Raw genomic sequence first — 17740 nt, 5'->3', positions numbered from 1 at the left:
ATGGAAAGCTCTCCAATGGACATGGTTAAGGATTAAAAACCTAATGCTCATAAAAAGAACTATGAATTCAGTAGAAAAATATTGTTAAAAATACATAAATGCTCTAATTCAGCCCAGAAAAGGAGGTGGGAGGCCAGGGGAGATTCAGTCTCTGTGTGGTCACTTTTATACAATGAAAATTTATTTTTTATTACCTGTAAAATTACATACCAAGGAACTGAAATGAAGTGAAAAGCAAATGTCGACTTTTGTCTCAGGGTGGTGGACTAGACACTTCCAAAGAGTGGCTCTGTCTATGCCTTCTCGGGGTCACTTGTGTCTTCTTCTAAAGACCTCATCGCACTTGACTAAAACATAAGAGAGAGGCAAGAAAAGCTAAAGCAAACAGGGGTTTTAAGAAGAATGTAGTTTTAAGTAACAGGAAGGAAGATTTGAGAAGACGACTAGCCAAAACAGTAACACCATCACTTGCACTACCAACATGCCAGGTAATTTGCTAAAATGTGCCATAAAATTAATTATTTTACAGAGTGCAGTGTATGTGATTCAAATCAGTGAAGCATGTCCTTCACATATTTTTGAAAAAAATTAAAGCCCATTTTCAAATAAAAATGAGATTAATAATGTGCTACAAACTTTCATATAGAATCCTTCCTGAGTTGAAACAGGTGTGGAAAAAAGAATGTACCCCATTCTACATTTCCAGGAGCAGTAGAATGAAGGTTTCTTTTCTTCATTAAATCATTTAAAGGCTGATCTTGAACCTTCCTTGTGAGACACACAGTTCCTACAGACCCTGTTAGAAGAGACAGACATTCAAACAATTACAGCAAGCAAATGTCTAGGAATATGGCTGAGTACTCATTTGGACTTGAAGGAGGCAGGGAAAGGTGATTGAAAATTACTGCTAATAATATTTTAACACCTAATACTTTGAGCTCTTACCACTGCCAACAACTGGTAGAAGCTTTGTAGATCCTATGTAGAAGTTTTATATACATTTACTCTTTAGTTTTTTCAACATCCTTGTGATGTAGATATCATGGTTATCCTGTTTTTCCAGTAAGGATTCTGATAGTTAAGATTTAAGTAATTCCTTCATGCTCATGCTGCCAATCCAGTGGAATCTGGATTCCAGCCCAAATCCTTCTAGCTCCCATGTCCTTACTTTTTTTAGGAGCCACATAACATCACTGGCCTTATCAGGTAAAGCTTTAGCTTATTTTTGATGGATCAGGTTCACACTATGCAGTTGGGGTAGGCATGAAAAAAGGTAGTATTTTTGAAGACTGACAGGTGGTTTTAACTTGGCTGGAACTCAGGGATCATGAAGGAAAGTGTCACAACATGAGGCTAGACATATAGCCATCGGAGGAACCATAAATGGATTCTATACCAACAAAGAAATTTGCATTACTTATACACTATAGAAAGATACCAAAATGTGAGGACAAGTCAGGATCACAATTCTTACATGGAGGGCGAGGTATGTCAGAGGTAATCTGAAGTAGAGTTAGGAAGATGTTGAAGGCATCCATTCAAGACCTAAAAGTGGCCTGAACCAGTGACAGTGGAGAGAGAGGGTCAGTGTGAGAACCATGTGACCTCTCAAATTCATTTGTTGCCAACCTTCTGAGATAAAAGGGCTCGAATCGTGCTAAAGAGAACTCACATGTCAAGCACCAAATGTACTGTTTTATTAACATTCACATGCCAACACTGTGGCTGTAGACATATGTTACTCTTTCCTACCTGATTTTAATTCTTGGGCTGTTGACTTGGGTCCCTGAGCAACTCTTTCATTAACATAGCGCTGAGATAATGCTGATTTGGTTTGTTAGGATTTCATAGCTCAGAAGATTGAAAGATATAGCGCAGAGTTAACGAATTTGTCAGTGACTTACTAAATGCAGCATATGGTCATCGCTAAAGAGTATCTTGTTTGTTAATATGCAATATCTTTGTGTTTCATATTTCCCAGTGGTCCAGGGTAGAATCCTCAACAGGTCTTGAAGTGGGAAAAAGATAAAACTCGAGCAGGCTAATTTTGCTACTTGATTGCAGCGTGGTGAAATGGTTTGTACACGAAAAGACTGACGATATTAGTTAGAGTGAGACTTGGAATTATTTATTTTTTCCAATTATCCAATCACTATGGAAAATCAAGAGCCAGTCGCACTGTCAAGAACACTCCTGTGGGTGGAACACATCTCATGTAAACGAGTGCTGTGGATTATTTGGGGCTCCGTTTTCATGTTGAAGGGTGTTGATACTTTAAAAGTGTCCATTTTTAAATAGTATCATTGCTACTACTTGTCACTATTCAGGCAAATATGTAAGCACTTAAACAAATTTAAATATAAGGATGATTCTCTTCCCTAAGGAAAACGATCAGTTCTAAGTCTTTATGGTATCAGAGAAAATAGTTTATATATATATTTTTAGATTTATTTATTTATTTATTTGACAGACAGAGATCACAAGTAGGCAGAAAGGCAGGCAGAGAGAGAGGAAGGGAAGCAGGCTCCCTGCTGAGAGAGCCTGACATGGGGCTTGATCCCAGGACCTGAGATCATGACCTGAGCCGGAGGCAGCAGCTTAACCCACTGAGCCACCCAGGCACCCCTAATTTACATATTTTTAAAATTCTGAATACTAATTGAAAAGATTTGCTTTAAGTCTCCCTGTCACAGAGGAAACAAGTCATGCAAGGAAGGATGGTGTAGGACCAGGAGCCAGCGTACAGGCTTCCTCTTCTGTACCCACCATCATGGTGGCATATCACCCCATATCCCAGGGCTTCTCTGTCTCCAGTCGCCAAGCGGATGCAGAAATGAGAAGACAAGTGAGAGGGAGGCCCATGCCAACCACTCAGTGAAGAGCGAAGATTTTAGTAATGAAATGTTTTTTTGGTTTTTTTTGAGACCAGAGTCACAAAGAAAGTGTGTAATTGAATGTTTCCACTAAATTAACAGGCTTTGAGTTTCACAGAGTTGATGGAGTCAGCCAGCACACTGGTCCAGACTGTCTTCTTTTCTTAGAGTGGCCCCCCATTCAGTTAAGCCCATGTCCCCTGCTGATCTTACCTTCCAAACATTCCTGGTAACTGCCCTCTCTTTCTAACCCCTACGTCAGTTCCTCGGTTTAGAAGACATAGGCTCTTTTAACAAATGGTGCAGTAGCTTCTTCATTGACCTCCCTGCCTCCAGGTTTGCCCTGTTTAGAGGTCTCCCCTAATGGCAGCTGGGATCATTTTTCTATACTTCAATTCGACCTGTCTGTGGCTCCCCATTTCCTTTGGGATAAAGTCCATGTTTCTTAGTTCAGCTTGCAAGAATTTTCAGAAACAGGCTCTTCTTCTGTCTTTGATTTTTACTTCTCCTACTACCTACCTTGCATTTCATGCCCCAGTAAGAGCAAACCGCTTACAGTTCCTGCATATGCCAAGCTATTTCTGAGACTCTAAGACTCTCCTCGGCATGGGACATCCTTCCCAACTGTCTTTACCCAGGTCACATTCTTTATTTTTAAAGATTTTATTTATTTATTTGACAGAGATCACAATTAGGCAGAGAGGCAGGCAGAGAGAGAGGAGGAAACAGGCTCCCTGCTGAGCAGAGAGCCCGATGTGGGGCTCAATCCCAGGACCCTGGGATCATGACCTGAGCCTAAGGCAGAGGCTTTAACCTGCTGAGCCACCCAGGCACTCCCCACTCCAGGTCACATTCTTAATTGCTTAAGGATTCACTAGTCATCATTTCCCCCTGAAATCCTTCCCTAAACATTTCATTTGAATTGAGACTCCACCCCTGTTTTCATAGCCCTCTGTGCTCTGTCATTACCAGTGAACTTCTTTCTATACTAACATGTCATTCTCCCACAAATCTACAAGTTCTTGAATAGCATGACTGTATCTTGACCATCTGCGTCTCCAAAACCCAAGACAATGGGTGGTTCAAGGTCACCTTTAATAACGCCCCTTGTTCTGATTCTCCTTCCCTCTTCTATACTCATTGTTTTATTTCTTCTGTAGAAATTAAAGCTGCAATTAGAGAACATTTAGTCCTATTCTCTTCTGTCCCATCCTATTTACAGAAAGGAAAACTATGATCAGAGTTACATGGCCAAGATCATACAACCAAACAGTGGCAGAGTCAGAAACAGAACCCAGTTCTCCAGAGAACAAAAGGTATAGTAAATGAAACACAAGTTATGGTAAAGTTCTTGGCAGAATGCCTAGCACATAGTAGGCATCTTGTAAAGGATAGTCCACTTCTCTTCTTGGTCCAGTTGGGTTTCCATGATACTCAACTGTCTTTCTCTTGGAGAAATTCTCCCAATTTTCTTTTTATTCCTCCGTCTTTTGGGTAGATACAGCTACAAAGATCAGAGCTCTGGAAGTACTCGAGAGGAATGGTATTTTATAAATCTAACCTTGCCGACTGCTTAAGATACGCCATTAAAAATGTTAACTCTACCAGGACTAGAAACACCTCAATAAGGGTGCAGAGTTTTCCTGTTACATTTAATTAAAAGATCATTTTTATGACAACATCATATTAGGGGTGATAAAAGGATCGTAAATTGCTTCATGAGGTCACCAAGAAAGTTCCAATGCCCCATTAGTTTTCATTGTCCAGTCCCCAGATATCAACACTCACTTTTATCACAAAGTACATAAAACATATGACCTTTCTGGCTGCAGTACACAAATGTTCCCCAAAATCATATGGAGCCTCTTCCACATCTTAAACTTATTACTGCCAAGGGCAGATGGAAAACGTGGCTAATATTTTACATGCTATAAAATGATGAAGTTCTGGAAAATTACAGGTGTATGTGATTCGATCTATGAAGCTTAACATGTTATTCTGTAAATACCCCGACTCTGATCTCATATTTCTGATTATAGAATTACAACCCAAAACATACAGTGGAAAACCATAAATAAACAAAAATATTGAGAAATAGGGATGATAACTGTATAACTGAAGCATGTGAACTTGTTGTTTAGAATGGAAATCAGTTTAATTTTGTTATTTTATTCACTCTTTACTTATGGAAAGACAGATGTTATTCTGCAAAGATGCATTTTAGCATGGCTATCAAGAGATGGTTTTTATACAGTGTCAAAGGCCAAACCATTAACCATGATGTGGTGAGGAACCCATCCATTTCCACAGAAGTGACCGAACCTTCCGTGTCTTTGTCACTTTGGTTTGGATATGCTTGCTTAATATTCAAAAAACCATAGTGCAAAGGAATTTCCGGAAGTCAGGTTCTACGAAGTGGTTTTACAAAGGACTAATTTCTAAAGCTTTTATCAAATGATTTTATTAAGACCTTCACTGAAAACCTTGATTTCTTTTTTTTTTTTTATCACCTGGTTTGTTCCTCTTTCCAAAGGAAGTGACCAGCCAAAACTGTCTGTATGCAACAAAAAGATAAAAATTTCAATTAGGCTCAGTGCTGTCATAAGCAGACCACATGAGAAGGCTTGAGATAATCCACATTACATATTGATGTCTATCAGCGCCGAGACCACAGCCGTGTTTCATTCCAGGCCCCTTTTGTAGGTTTGGCAGCCACTGCACCCAATAAAGGCCTAATCATATTAATTTATGCCCCCATCAATTATACATTCAGATTCCCCAGATAGCTTGTCAGTTTTTATTCACTATTTTCCAAAAAACGCGCCTATCACAGTTACTGTGCAAATAGTCAGAACTGTCAGAAAGAGAGATTTAAAGAATATTACTTAAAAGAGGTGGGCTTCCTTAATTTATAAATGTTGTATTATATGTCATACATGTGCTAGTTTTAAAATCAGGTGCAGTGTGAAGATGGATGTCACATGAAGGACTTTCAGGGAAGGTTGGTGGGAGGGCTCCCTTCTCAATCCCTTCATTGTGTCTTAGTAGTTCTTTAAACCAAATAATCTTTAGTCTATCTCTGTAAATGATCCCGGATATTTTTATTTGAAGGAGTCATTTATTTTTGACCCTCAAACAAGAAACATCAATTACATAAGACTCACATTTTCTTTCACTGTGTTGTCAAAGGTCTTATGAAGGTTGTTCTCAGAGCCTCTGGGCTGTGTCTTCGGAGATGGTATCTGAAGCCTATGACTGGGCAGGTATAGGGCACCTTAGCAAGAGATGAGAATCCCTCTTTAAGGGCAAGGGAAAAGGCAGAATCAGGATCCCAGGAAGAGGAACATGGGGGCAGAGGGTACAATTCTGCATTAAAGAGCAATTCCAATCATAAAACTCTGGGAGTCAGGTAGTGAGTTAACCAGAGAAGGTTGGGGGGTAGCAAATAAAATCTAGCTCTGTTATGCTATACCTCTCTCTCTCTCTCTTTTTTTGTCTCCATCCCCTAAATCAGTCATCCACTCATGTTTGTGCTCAGAGGCTTTGCTAGTTGACAACTAGTTCTTGATGACATAATTCTGAGTGTGTACAAAGCTGAGCCTTTCCAAGAAGAGGTGCAAAAAGGGATCTCTAGCTGGGTGACCTGAGTGATTACCTAACCACTATCCAGAAGGATAGGGAGGCTGTATTTGTTTCGAACATGTTGGGCAGGGGGAAATCCTTTGTTCACTGAACACAAACACGTAGATGTCTACAAAAGAAATGCAGGCTGACTCATGGAGCTTAAATTGTACGGGGAGAGTGGTAAACCAACAAATAAAGGCATATTGCAAATTGTGTTAAGTGCTATGAAGACAAATGTAGGATATCATGAGAAAACAAAATGAGGGATCTCATTTTGATGGGGAGATCCAGGAGGGCTTCTCTGAGGAAGGGACATTGAAGCTGAGCTTTGAGTAGGAGTCAGCAAAGGGAGGAAGAGCACTTCGAAAACTCCTATTATCTCTACTTCCCTCCTAACTCCACAGAAATGACTCTAAGAAATTTGAAACCATAAACCATAAGGACGAAAAGAATGGCAGAAGAAACCACAGCAGCCATATTTACAAGATATTAGAAGTTGGAAAGTCTAGTCTGACTTTGGGTTCCCCTGAAAACAGAGGATAAGAAAGACCTTCTATGAGAAGTGAACTGAAACAGCAGAAATGATGAGGTGGGGAATGTGAGGCCGGGAAGGGGGTTCTTGAGCTAGTTACTATGTGCATAACTGGGGTATCAGGTCTTTTGAGAGCTTGTTGGGGAACAATGCAGAATGGGATCAGAGCAGTGAGAGCATTTATTCATGACTCTCTCCCCAACCATGAAGGGCTGCCTCCAAGACTGTGAAAATGATACCATTTCTGGTTTGCTTCCAGACAAGGGGTTCAGACAGCCCCCTGGGCAGTGGAGTCCAGAAAGGCTGAGTCCATGCTTCATATGGGACACAGACCATGTGCACAGGACTGTCCAGTGTTGCCCTGAAATCATCTGGATGGAGGGTTTGTGGCCCACAGTAACCCCCAAAACGTTGCTAAAAGCAGAGAACAAACAGGAATCTGGACTCTCATGGCCTGCAGGAAAAACACCCACAAGAATGAAGCTGGCTCTCATCACAAACTCCAATGACCCATGAAGCCTGGGGTGCAAGATGGGGTTGACAACAGAAGAATTACTTGAATGTCTACATAAGGTCTGCTTAACCCTGTATGCCTTCCCCAGTCCCAGTGACCAAGCAGCTCCTCCACCCCACCACCACAAAACAGAGGCTGTTTCCTAGGGATGCCCATGTGGGCCAACACTAAAAACAACCGCCAATGGCCATAATTGCTCCCAAGCCCTGGTTATGGCTTCTATCTCCTTTTCTATATTTGCTCCCCCCACCCCATTTTTCTGAGTAGCTGTAGTCTTTGTCTCTACTTCTTCCCCTCTTTCTTTATTTTGTTTCTGTGCTTCTGCTAGTTTTGTTTGTTTGCTTTTTTTATTTATCAATGTAAACTAACAACTGTTAATGATGAAGTTGGTTGGGTAAAATACAAGCCAAATATATCAAAATTAAACATGGAAAGAATAATGGATAGGTCTAATAAATTAAAATTTTAAATCAAAACAATCTCAAAAAATGTTAATCTTAAGTCTTGGTTTATAGTTTTTCCAACACAGGGTCCCCTCCTGTCACCACCAGCTGCCCCAAGCATAGGCAGGGCAGCCTAGCACATGGTCCTCTAATTTTGTTGCCTATTTAAAATTTTTTTTTCCTGAATATTTTTTTTAATTTTTAATTTTTTTATTTATTTTCAGCATAACAGTATTCATTATTTTTGCACCACACCCAGTGCTCCATGCAATCTGTGCCCTCTATAATACCCACCACCTGGTACCCCGACCTCCCACTCCCCACCCCTTCAAAACCCTCAGATTGTTTTTCAGAGTCCATAGTCTCTCATGGTTCACCTCCTCTTCCAATTTCCCCCAACTCCCTTCTCCTCTCTAATTCCCCATGTCCTCCATGCTATTTGCTATGCTCCACAAATAAGTGAAACCATATGATAATTGACTCTCTCTGCTTGACTTATTTCACTCAGCATAATCTCTTCCAGTCCCGTCCATGTTGCTACAAAAGTTGGGTATTCGTCCTTTCTGATGGAGGCATAATACTCCATAGTGTATATGGACCACATCTTCCTTATCCATTCGTCCGTTGAAGGGCATCTTGGTTCTTTCCACAGTTTGGCGACCGTGGCCATTGCTGCTATAAACATTGAAGTACAGATGGCCCTTCTTTTCACAACATCTGTATCTTTGGGGTAAATACCCAGTAGCGCAATGGCAGGGTCATAGGGAAGTTCTATTTTTAATTTCTTGAGGAATCTCTACACTGTTCTCCAAAGAAGCTGCACCAACTTGCATTCCCACCAACAGTGTAAGAGGGTTCCCCTTTCTCCACATCCCCTCCAACACATGTTGTTTCCTGTCTTGCTTATTTTGGCCATTCTAACTGGTGTAAGGTGATATTTCAATGTGGTTTTAATTTGAATATCCCTGAGGGCTAGTGATGATGAACATTTTTTCATGTGTCTGATAGCCATTTGTATGTCTTCATTGGAGAAGTGTCTGTTCCTATCTTCTGCCCATTTTTTGATATGATTGTCTGTTTTGTGTATGTTGAGTTTGAGGAGTTTTTTATAGATCCTGGATATCAACCTTTTGTCTGTACTGTCATTTGCAAATATCTTCTCCCATTCTGTGGGTTTCCTCTTTGTTTTCTTGACTGTTTCCTTTGCTGTGCAGAAGCTTTTGATTTTGATGAAGTCCCCAAAGTTCATTTTGGCTTTTGTTTCCTTTGCCTTTGGAGACATATATTGAAAGAAGTTGCTGTGGCTGATATCAAAGAGATTACTGTCTATGTTCTCCTCTAGGATTCTGATGGATTCCTGTCTCACATTGTCTTTTATCCATTTTGAGTTTATCTTTGTGTATGGTTTAAGAGAATGGTCGAGTTTCATTCTTCTACATATAGCTGCCCAGTTTTCCCAGCACCATTTATTGAAGAGACTGTCTTTATTTCCACTGTATATTTTTTCCTTTTTTGTCGCATTTTTAAAATTTTTAACTTAAATTCAATTTAATTATGTGTTGCCTGTGCTCCTTTGAATCACTATGTTTGTGTTCTTTGAATAAATACCTAGTAGTACAATTGCTGGATCATAGGGTAGCTCTGTTTTTAATTTTTTGAGGAACCCCCCCATAGTGTTTTCCAGAGTGGCTGCACTGGTTTGCATTCCCACCAACAATGGAATACGTCAACATCCTAGAGGAGAACACAGGCAGTAACCTCTTTGACCGAGGCCATAGCAACTTCTTGCTAGACATATCTCCAAAGGCAAGAGAAACAAAAGTAAAAATGAACTTCTAGGACTTTAATCAAGATGAAAAGTTTGCTCAGCAAAGGAAATAGTCAACAAAACTGAAAGGCAGCATACAGAATGGGAGGAGATATTTGCAAATGTCTTACCAGATAAAGGGCTGGTATCCAAAATCTATAAAGAACTTATGAAACTCAACAACAAAAACAAAATATCTAGTCCTCTAGTTTTTAATAAGGATCCTACTCTGTGTGCTATGAATCCCAAAGGAACACCTGTGTGTATCCAGGAGATACTGAGAAATATGAATGTTTCTGAGGTTCTACTCTTATCCCAGGCAAAGGAAAGTCTGCTTCTTTGTTCTTCAGCCATAGGCCTATTTCCATGGCTTTCCTCATGATAGCTAGTTCTCAGAGGACTCTGTGTCCAGCTTCTCCTCACCCTCCAGCATCTAATCCCTCTCTGCCTGGCTCCAGGCCTGAAAGTGCTATGGCTTACTTCCACAAATATATCCTTGAACAGAGCTAGCCATATGGACCTCTGGCCCACTGAGGTGCAAAGGAATCTGGGAAATGAAGTCTTCCTGTACCCAAAAGAAAAACAAAAATAACAAGTAAACATATTGCCTGTCTCTAATGCAGTGACCCTGTTCAACGGCCAACTTCAGTACTCTAGAATCCCAGTGATATTATTCTTCTGCCCCTTTACCCCCAGCCCGTATGATCCATACTCATCTCTATCAGCACACTAACTTTTGGGGACCACATTTAACATTTCTAGAGCAGTACCTGGGATGTTCTCTGCCTACTGCCAAGAGAATGGATTTTCCCTGGGGTATATGAAAGGATGTTGATGAATGCTGGTGTGGAACAGAGGAGTCAAGATATGTTTAATTTAAGAAAAGTGAATGGCACAGGAGCAAACAAATGAATCTAATATACGGATGAATCACTGCAAATGTCCCTCAGAGAGCAGAGTCACTAAAACCAGTTGATCCAGAAAAGGTGGACTCAATGGCGAGAAAGAAATGGATAAAAAACAGAAAGGAGATGTCTTAGTTAGCTTGGGCTGCTATAACAAATACCATAGACTTGGTACTTAACAGAAATTTATTTGTCATCTGTGTGTTATGATAATTCTTCCCATCTTCTTTGTTGCTTGTCCCTCTTTGCAGTGCACCATTTCAGTGGTCTTGTAAAGAGGTGGAGGCTGTTTCTCTGTGTCTAGAATCATGGCTTGCCTTCACCAATGGGACATTAAGAAACATGACATGAACACAGGCTAGAAAATTGCCAGTACACTGTGGTTTGCTCCCTCCTGCTGCTCTTTAGAACTTTGAGTCCCCATGGGAAGAAGTCTAGTCTAGCCCGCTAGAGTAGGAGAGACCACATTTGAGAAGACAGGAGCCATCCCAGCTAAATCCTCTACTCCTTGACCAACCAGGCAACCACAACACCCATGAGTAAGACCTCTCCCTCAACCATTCAGCCCCACCTGAGCTCTTTAGACTAGAATAACCATTGGCCAAACCACAGAAGCAAGAATAAAAGTAAGTTTGTGCTGCTTTAAAGCACTAAATTTTGGGGTGGTTTGAGATACAACGAAAGCTAACTAATTCAGTGTGATAGGAGTTCTCTGGAGGATATCAAACAAAGTTACCTGATCTGATTTGCATGTTTTGTTTTTTGTTTTTTGTTTTTTAAAGTCACTGCAGCAGCAGTGTAGAGGGTGGGCACAGGGAGAGCAGTTAGAAAGCTCACAAAGTCCAAGTGAGAAATGAAGGGGGCGTGGCAAGTCTGAAAATACTGGCGATAACAATTGCTGTGATCTCGTCTGGTTTTATGATTCTAGGTCACTTATTTGCTGATGACTCTGAATGTATATGTGACCCTCATCCATGATTCTTGACTCGTATGTTCAAGCGGGCCTTCTGGATACCTACGTTCTGATGTCCACTTGGCACTCCAGTTGAACAGAATCCATGATTCCACAGATTCCACCTGCCAAAAAGATGTCAAACCTGCCCCACCCATAGCCTTCTTAGTCTCAATAATTGACTGGCCTAGACTTCTAGTTGCTCAGGGGAAACACCTCAGAGTTATCCTCAATACCTTTCTCTTCCATTCCGCATCTGGTACATCGACCTAATATATGTGTTGACCCAAGCCATCGTCCTCTCCCATGAGGATCATGGCTGCTTTGTCCTACCGTGTCTCTCTGCTCTCTTCCCTCATTGCTGGCTGGATTCCTTCTCTATTCCTGCAGAACAAATTACTACCCAGGGACTAGCTGAAAACAATACCAATTTATTATTTATGATATCTGTCTATTACTTATTATGAAAACAACAAATTATTTTCTCCTGGTCTGTGGGTCAAGAGTCTAGGCACAGGGTCTCCTGCTCAGGGTTTTATCAGGCTGAAATCAGGGTGCCAACAGTCCTTCTGGCTCACAGCTCATTGGCAGAATTTCATTCCATGTGGCTGCATCACTGAGGCCCTTGCTTCCTGTTCACTGTTGGCCCAGGATCACGTGCAGCTCCTGGGTGCTGCTCTCCCTCCTCACCATGGAGCCCTTCTAGACCCTTCACAACACGACTCTTCATTTTCTTCTATGCCAGCAGGCTTTACCTGGTACTGCTTCTTTTCTTTTTAAGGATCTACCCGATTCGCTCACGCCTGAGCAGTATTATTTCCCTTGTGATCAGCTCAGAGGCAACTGATCAGTAGCAAAATCCCAGGAGGGATACCCCATCACAGTCACAGTTTCCACCCACACTCAACAAGTGAGAATTATACAGCATATGTACCAAAGTGGGCAGGGTTCTCGGGGCCCATCTAGAATGTTGTCTTCCACATCAACTTTAACTCTGGTCCCCAAGTACCCCATAGAAAAATCCTGCTTTGAAAAAAAATAAAAATGTCAAATGATGTCAGTCTTCTGCTGAAGGATCAATCTTCCTCTGGGTCTGCAAGGCCCTACATGGACTGGTTCTCCACTGCTTCTCTGACTTTCTCTCCCCTCACTGCCCCACCCCACAACCCTGCTCAAGTCATTCCCGAGGTTTCAGTTCCTTGCTGGTCCTTAAACCCCCAAGCATGCTCTCATCTCAGGATCTTTACACTTGCTCTCGCCTCTCCCTGGAACACATTCTCTCCAGATATTTGCACACCTTGTTTACTCATGAGTTAACAAATTCTACCTACCTGATTAAAAAACTTTCAATAATTCTATGTGTTCTACGATGACTGGATGTATTTGAGTCACTTTCTCTCTCTCTGACCCTGTTTCGCTTTTCTTTTTCCCACTGAGTCAGTTTGCAGCCTCTAAGAAGCAGATGCCAACATGGATTTAGAGGTACAACAGGGGAAAGGGGAAATCTTTAGAAAGAGAAAGTGAGAGGGATGTGGGCTATACAGACAGGCAGGGCCTGTAGATTGCAGTGTGGGTGTGACACCACGAAAGGAGAGAGGAAAGGGGGAGGACTTGGTTAGGAAGAGCAGGGAGGGAGGGCCTCAGACTGCAATGCAGCCTTGAGAAAGTCTTGGCAGCCTGATGGGGAGCCCTCAGGTAAAGATGGCCTGTGAATTGAGTCCCGCGTTGAGCAGAATCCTGGTTCTGGGACCTCTGCCCAGTCAATGTTCAGGATCAGGCTGGGGTGCGAGGGGAGGTCTTGGCAGAACACAGCAGGTCGTCCAAAGGAATGACAAGTAGAGGCCACCAGCCACCTCTGCTGCTCATAACACGTTCTCTTAAAGGAAGGGCAGTGACTACCTTCTGTAGTAACCACAACTACTGTGTATATTTGCTCATTTCTATTACCACTTCCCAGACCCCATGAGAATGTCGGTTCCCTAAAGCCAGGATCTCTGCTCTGCTCTGTTCACCGTTATAGCCCAGAAACTGCAAGAGTGCCCATCACATAACAGCCATTCTGTAGCACTTGTGAACACATGACTGACAGTCGCTAGTAGTTTCTAAGTGTTCACTGACTTCCAGGATTGTTAAATGTGTGCATACTTTGGGCCACCTGCTGGCCCAGTCAGGAGAACACGTGACTCTTGATCTCAGGGACATGAGTGCAAGCCCCATGTCCGGTATGGAGATTACTTCAACCTACCAACCAGCCAACCAACAAACTTTTTAAAAAGTGCTCATACTTTAACTTGATTAACCTCACAACAACTCCAAGAGTTATGTGCCGTTTTGTCCCTATGTTACAGATGACAGAATGGGGGTTATAGAAACCCCTAAGCACTAAACTAAGTTCTCATACCCAGCAAGTAGCAGATGCAGGGTTTGGACCCAGACTACAAACTCCTAATCTTTGTTCCACACTCTCTCTCAGAGAACGAAGATGCATTCAAACTCAGGATATGGCTGTAGGTGAAATCAACAAAATTACAGACACATTTAATGAGAAAAGTAAGTGAAACAGAGAAATCAGAGAGCTCCTCAATATTTATTTGTCTTGAGCAATTTGGCAAATAGTGGGTGTCAATATGAAAAAGTTTGAGGCTTCTCAAATCCTCTGAGGCTTGGAGGGAATTGTTTTAAACAGATTAGTTTTGAAAATGTATTAACCATCCGTGAAATCATACAGCAGATATCTGAATAGCTAAGACTGGATTTCTGAGGACTTGTAAATGTAGATTTGGAAATCCTCACTATAAAGTTAGTATTTAAAGCCTTGAGACTGGATGAAATCACCCAGAGAAGCTATGAAGGTTAAAATGGGAAGGAGACTCAGGGCAGAACCCTGGATGCATCTTAAGGGCATTATTATTGCATGTGTAGGGAAAAAGGCCAATCATGAAACATAACATACTGCATAATCCCATTTATGTTCTGCTCTCCAAGTGACAAAATTATAGAGAACAGATCAAAAGTTGCCAAAAGTTAGTTTTGTTGTGGGGTGGTGGGGGATGGGATGGGGGCGCTGAGACATGACTATAAAGTTATAGCAGGAGGAAGTTTCTTTGTGGTGATGGAACATTTCTGTGTTCTGATTGCAATGATGACCGCACAGAATTCTACATGAGATAACCTTTCTTAGAACTATTGACAAACAAGCAAACAAGTGCTTGTAAAAACTGGTGAGTCCCAAAAAAGAGTATGTGTCATTACTGTGTCATTATAGTATTATTAGTATTATAGCAAAGTCAATTTCCAATTTTCAACAAATGCACCCTCTTATATGAGATGTTATCAGTGGGGTGAAGGGCACATAGGAACTCCATGTTCCATTTTGGTAGCTTGCTATGAGTCTGAAACTCTTCCAAATTAAGAGCATGAAACAGTATAAAGAGACTCTTTTCTGTAAAAGTGATATTTGTACATTTATTTAGATTTACTGAAATGTTTTTCAAAAAAATTTGATGATTTCATATGGCCCCTCCCAAAAGGAATAGATTCTAACTAAATTCCTTTTGCTCCTGGAGAGAAATATTTCATTTTACTTTTTAAAAGATTTTTTATTTATTTTGAGAAAGGGAGAGAGCATGAGCAGTAGAGAGGCAGAGGGAGAAGCAGACTCCCCACTAAAGAGGAAGTCATATGCGGGGCTTGATCCCAGGACCCCAGGATCATGACCTGAACTGACAACAAGTCTTTTAACCTACTGAGCCACTCAGGTGCCCCTGGACAACAATATTTTGATGAAAGAAACAGACTGCATTGGAGAATAACTTATAATACTGGAAACCTATTTAATTCATGCAGTTATTCAGTTAAACCTGAGGACCCATGACGTGCTGGATGATAAACTAGACAGAGGGAGAAGAACACATCAATAAATGGTGCCCAGTCCTGACCTCAAGGAGATCCCATTCCAGTGTGGGACAAGCAACTCAACTCAGAGGTACAATGCAATATTTTACAGGGGATTTAAAGTGCTCATTGTGATTATCTTATTGTGGTAGATAGGGAGAGGAAAGCAAGTACCCTAAAAAAAAAAAATAGTTACTTTTTTTTTTTAAAGGCGGAGACATTAACCTTGTATTAGTCTTCAAGGTCTAAGGACAAGATTATTTTGGTTTCCAATTTTACCAGACTTCAGCTCCTAATACTATTAAATCATTTCCTAAGCAAGAAAAATGACTTGGGTCAATAATAATTAGGCTGTGCTTCTACCGCTCAGACCTTAGAAGTAAATAAGCCCGCGGAAAGCCTGCCCAGTTTTGATGTACACTTAGTTAAGTTGTTTTAGGCAGGAAGGGATCCCTGCTTCTGATGATAGGAGGAGATACAAGAAAGATAAAAGGACTGAGTCCTGATTCCATGGAGCTTCTGCTGGGGTTGGCTTGTTCTTTTTCTTGAGACTCAGATCAACCCCTTTGGTTTTCTCTTAATAGAAGCCTTAGCAGGGGTCCAGCAGAGACAAGCTGGGATTCAAAAGGGAAAACCCCAGACAGTGGGAATGACTTGCCTTGGCACCAGGGGCAGGACATCGGGAGTGACTGAAGGTCAGTATCACTTCCTTTTTGTCCATTATACTCAGTGAATTGTCCCCTTTTCCTTAAAAAAAAAAAAAAGGTTGTAATCTGACAAGGAACAAGTTATTTACATGGTCCCAAGGAATCTTCCCAAATTATTTATAAACCTAAAACACTATCTTTTAATAGAAACAACTGGCAGACATACCTGAGTCAATCATAAGAGTTAACATCGCCAATATTAGGACAGCCTGACATCACTCAATGAGGCATTGAGAAGGACACAACATCACTTCTGTGAGTGTCCCTGCCAAAAATGACGAAGCTAAAGCTAATCATATGGAAACATCAGCTAGAGCCATATTGCAGGACATTCTATGAAATTAGTGTTCCATACTTTCCAAAAATGTCAAGGTCAAGACACAGAAAGGCAAAAGTTCAGATTAGACTATAGATATATAACAACTAATTGCGATGCATGATCCTCCATGGGATTCTGGACCAGGGAAAGGGAGAAAGCATAGCTGTTTACAACATTATTGACCCAACTGATAAAATTTGAGCATGGACTATGGACTAGATAATAGCATTATATCAATGTTAAATTTCCCGAGTCTGATTTTTGTATTTTAAGTATATAAGAGAATGTTCCTGTTTTTAGGAAATATACTCTAAAGTATTTATGGGCAAAAGAAGGCAATCATTCCAAAATTCAAATAATAAAAGGAAAAATTACCTGTGCGTGTGTGCGTGTGTATGCATAGAGAGAGAGAGAGAAGGATAATGTAAATGGGGCAAAAGGGTAATGGGTGAATCTGGGCCAAAGGGAACATGGAAGTTCTTTTTATTATTCGGGCAACTTTTCTGTAAGCTGAAAATTAAATCACAATTTACAATTTGGGAAATATGTGCTTGTCACTCGGTGCTCACTTTTATCAGCTCCCTTGGGCACATTTAGTTGCATTAAGGTAGCAATTTTCCTTAGCTCCTAATGCCTCTCTGTCGCTTGGAGTCCATTCAACATCATAAAGGGGCAATCATAAAGGTATGCACAGAGGCTGAAAGTGCAGAGGAGAGGCTCCCAAATCCGGTGGTGGGTAATACATTGCTTCCCAGGACCTGTGATCCTTGAACTAAGTCTTAGAGGATGAGGAGGAGTTAGCCCATCAATGGATGGTGTTGTGGGCAGCAGCAGTGTTCACAAAGGCGAGAAGATTTTGTATCTCTTCTTGACCCTAAGTTCCATTCTCTGTCCTCCCTTCTCTGTGTCTGGGAGGTTGATGTCTACAGACTGTATCACTTGGACTCCCTTGCTCTCTGTCTTCTGCTAGTTTCACTAATGGAAGACACTAGAAGGAGATTCCAGGGCAGGCAGGGAGGGAGGTTAGGGCATTAACGTCATTAACCCCATGTCGATTCAGTACTGTCTGTAGAGAGCTACTGCTCCAAATACCTGACCCCCTTCCTAGTTCTGGCATTCTCCAGGCTTTCCTATCTCCTCTCTTCCTCTTGCCTCTTCAGTCAGGCTATA

Source organism: Mustela erminea, chromosome 17 (assembly GCF_009829155.1).
Source record: "Mustela erminea isolate mMusErm1 chromosome 17, mMusErm1.Pri, whole genome shotgun sequence".
Taxonomy (NCBI): Eukaryota; Metazoa; Chordata; class Mammalia; order Carnivora; family Mustelidae; genus Mustela; species Mustela erminea.
The sequence above is the reverse complement of the archived record's forward strand: the minus strand, read 5'-3'. Positions refer to the sequence as shown.